Source organism: Mesoplodon densirostris, chromosome 18 (assembly GCF_025265405.1).
Source record: "Mesoplodon densirostris isolate mMesDen1 chromosome 18, mMesDen1 primary haplotype, whole genome shotgun sequence".
Classification (NCBI taxonomy): domain Eukaryota; kingdom Metazoa; phylum Chordata; class Mammalia; order Artiodactyla; family Ziphiidae; genus Mesoplodon; species Mesoplodon densirostris.
This window is the reverse complement of record NC_082678.1, coordinates 50,612,286-50,616,544: the sequence shown is the minus strand read 5'-3', so window position 1 is coordinate 50,616,544 and position 4,259 is coordinate 50,612,286.

Genomic DNA, 4,259 nt, shown 5'->3' with positions numbered 1-4,259 from the left:
GCAGTGAGGGGGTACCCCCCAGCGCGCAGCCGCGCTGGCATTCATCTGGAGAGCCGAAGCCCCGCCTTTCTGCCCTGCGCCAGCGTACTGAGAGAAAAGGGCGGGACTTGAGGTCTCGCGCAGGCGCCTGGGAGAGCTCCTAAGGGTCATAGCGCAGCCGCAGGAACATGGGGATTCTTCATCCATTGGTGTTTGAGTATAGACCAAGACTACTCTGTTCCCGCGCAGGCGTGTTGAGGATGCTCCCCTCCCGCCCCACAGCAACACAGCCGGCTCCGCGCAGGCGTATTGTCCCCTGCAGGCCCTAACAAGAATGCTTCTCCTTTCGCCATTTTGGTAGTGGGATATAAACCACCGTGTCCTTGGAGCCCTCAGGCATGAACAGAAAGGAGCAAAGTGTGGTGTTGGCTAAAGCTGGTAGGCTGTCGGTGACAGCAAATACTCCTAGGGGTGTTGTACTGGACTCTTTGGTTCCAGCGTCAGGTGTGGCTGGACCAGGCGCCATATTGGTAAAGAGAAAAGAAAAGCCATCGCCACGGAAAACGATGCTTTTGGTGTCGGGTTGGATGGCTACTGTTCTCTCTTCCCTCCCGCTCCCAGCAGTAAATTTGAGCCTGAGCATTCCTGCCTTTCATGGTGATGAAAGGAGAGGTCAACCTGCCCGTTACTACCCTCTCTTGATCACTGTCCCTGAGAATTGCTTTCCAAGAGGAAGCCAAAAGCGAAGAGTTCGTAATGCTGACAACGCCCAGCTACCTGCCTACAGTGGACTTCAACTCCCAGTTTGCAATGCGCAAAGGGTCCAAAGGGCGAACGGGAGCGCATTGCATCCTGGGGGCAAGAATCGCGATGGCGCTGGTGGGTTATGGGGGCCGTAGTTCCGTGTGCATGCGATGCAGTGGACGGTAGCACGGACTCGGGGAAGAGTGATTTGCCTGCCGGAAAGAGATACTTTTCAGAGCTGCCGTGCTGCATGCTGGGATTTGTTGTCTGAAAGGCCTCACCTCGAATTCTGGGCGGGGCTTCACCGTGTCCACGGCGCCCGCCCCTGCCCTTGGTACCATCTTCAGAGACTGCCAGTTATTTCTGCCTGACTGTAGATGAAGCGGTGGAGAAGGGAGTGGCATCATTGTGCCTGACACCAGGCGTTTAGTTGGCGTTGTTACCAGGTAGCTAGCTGTGTCCTGGCTCACTTTTGATGTTAAGGTGTACTTAGCATTCTCAGAAGCCTAAAACTGGAAAGGGCTTAAAAACCATCTCTATTAATCTCCTCACTTCCAGATGCACAAAGAAGAGCAGTGATTTGCCTCGTTCACATAGTGAATTTATGGCAGACCTAGGAATGAAACAGCTTTCTTGATTCCCAGGCTAGGATACTGTCTCACTGCCTGTGAGGAGTTGCTGCTTTTTGGGGGATAGTAAGGAGGATGATTGGATAGGGTGGGGATGTCGGTGTGTGGTCTTAGGTTTCCGTTTTTCTGACTTTCCTAATGATCCTGTTGTTGCCTGGGAAGAACAAAGTCCTGGGCCTTATTGATCAAGCAGGGGAGTATATCATGTAGATCGGCCCTCTCTGCCCGCTACCAGCCTCAGCAAACAAGAAATCTTAGTGGCTACGGGCCAGAGATGTGGCCCTCAGAGAGAGGAGGGCTGAGCTAGAAGTATGGAAGTGGCCGGACCTCATCTCTTCTTAGGCTGTATTTCATGCCACAGACCCTCAGAAATGGATACATCATGTGCCCTCTCCCACTGGCGTCCTTCCTACTGCTCAGGGCCCAGCTGTGTTGCTGTGTCAGCCTGAAGGTATTATGGGGCAGAAAAGTAAGCCATTGGCACATGTCCAAAGAGCCAGACTTTGCTTTGATCAACACCATCATTGCTGTTGAGAACAGACATAGGCATTAATGGGCTAAAGAGGGAAATAATACTTGGCTCTGTTGACAAGTGCCAGGGGAACTAATCACTCCACAAACCTTCCTCTCAGGACTTGGAGGATGAGGTCAGCGCAGTGGGGCCAGTAGTTGGTGCCACCTTGGAGAGCTCCAGCCCTGGCTGTTCCAGGGGGATTGAGGGAGAGCAGGTGGGTTACAGATGCCTTCGGAAGTGACCTCTTGTGGCTAATTTAGGCACTGCATTCTGCATAGACTGGAGCCTCTCCATCCTTCAAGGTGGCTTGTGGTAGAACCAGGACGTGGGCAGCCATGAGTGGTCAAGACCTCCCCGCTGGATGACTGTAGAAGTTCTGGTTGCTGCTACTATTTCCATCAGAGATTTTGTGTCATCTGGCTTCTGAGTGCCCTTAACTCCCTGTTGCCTCCCTCTTGCTCTTACTCTGGAGAGCAGCCATGCAGAGCATACCTCTAAGCATGGATGTATGATGGGGACCAAGGCTGGCTAAACACATCTCAGGAGGTGCTGGGGGCCATAAGGAAGGGGCATAGAGGCTGGGAGGGACCAAACATGGCGAACTTAAGCACATCTGCTTCAGTCACCTCTTTGTGGAGTCCATGGATACAGCTTTTGTTAAAATAGGAGCCAGGCCCCTACGCTGCATTGCCTCTGCGCCTGACAGTCTGGATGTTCTCTGAGGACAAGGCAGACTAGAGCCTCATGTTCAGGGGTTCAGCCTCTGATTCCTATTCCAATTTCCTAAGCCTTGCTAGCTGGAAGGAAGCAAAAGAAGAGAGGCGTCAGGCTTCCTGGGCTTTTTCAGCAATACAGTGGCTTAGAGGACAGGCTTGGGAATGTGCCAGCCTGCAGTTCTGGACCTAGCAAAGAGGAGGAAATGAAGCATTGGGATTGATGAGCATTTGAGTTCCTGGGCTCCCATACCCCTGTGGCACTAGCAATTGGGACCTCTCATTTCACATGCCATCTGTTGCACTGACCTTGTTGGGACAGTAGTCCCTGAAGCACTGGCACGTGACTGTGTTTTTTCTGTTGTTGTTGTTGTATTTTTTTTGGCTGCGCCGCACAGCTTGCGGGATCTTAGTTCCCTGACCAGGGATTGAACCCAGGCCACCACATTGAAAGTGCTGTGTCCCAACCACTGGACCATCAGGGAATTCCCATGACTGGTTTTTGATAAAATCTGGAGATGATCAGTTGGTAGGTCCAGCATGCCTTCTGGTCCTAAAGTCCACATCCCATTTATCTCCCACCTTCCTTCCCTCCAAGAAAGTACCATCCACCAGGCCATTGCTTGGTTTTTTTCAAAAACACCATTTTAATAAGGAAACAACAGAAATAGAAGATTGTTCTCTGGCTGGAGCCCAGACGCCGTATAATACATTACATGTACAAAGTGGCCTGCAGCTAGCTTCTGGGCCTCTCCCTGGGACGCTCTGACCCCCTGTTCTAGGCCAAATTCCTGGACCCTTGGACCTCCGCTCCTCTCCAGAATATGCCTGCCCACTCCCCTTATCCCAAAACGCAGTGGCCAGGAGGGAAGCCTGACAGGGGGCTGGGGTTGGAGGAGGGGCTAGTGGGAAAGAGGATGTTTTTAACAGCCAGACTGACATCAGGGGAAGGTCTCCCTCTCTTCAGGGTGCAGGGCTGCCAGGGGAGCAGTGGGGTGTCCTGCTTTGGTGTGGAGCATGAGTGGTGTGGCCTAGGGAAGCCCAACCTGAGCTTGGGGTAGAGTCCCTAAACCCCTTAGGATCTCTTAGAATTATTGCCTCCCCCAGCAAGGGACGGAAGGCAGAACTGACCATTCCCAGGGCCTTAGAGAAAGACTAGAGACCCCCCCCCGCCAGAGGCGGCTGATGTCAGCATGTCAGGACTACCCAGAGGTCACTGTTGAGAGCAGTTTTGGCCACTGGTGATGGCCCTGTGAGGAGCACCCTGGCACAGTTTCCGCCACTGTCAAGTTAACCCTGCTGCAGGGTGCTACATGCCAGGGCTGGATGGTGGTCACGTGGAGAGAGGTGCTCCCGCTCTGCCTGTGAATTCCAGGCTGGAGGTCCAGGGCACGAAAGAGAGTCAGGAGAATGCTGGTTCTTGATGCCTGTGCCCCAGCTGTGTTCTGCCTAGAGGCAGATGCCCCTGACTTGGACCCAAAGAAGGGCCCTAAGTGGGCAGTGGTACCAAGAAAATAGGCCCTGGCAGGCATTGCAGGCAGGAAGAGCACAACTTCTTGAGGGATTGGTGGCATCTCTTCCCAGGTGGTATGTACAGGAGGTGGAGGGACAGCAGGAAGCTGGGAGCTCTGCTGCTGGGCTGTGATGCAGGGCTGAGCCGGCTTCCCCAGGCTGCCCCAC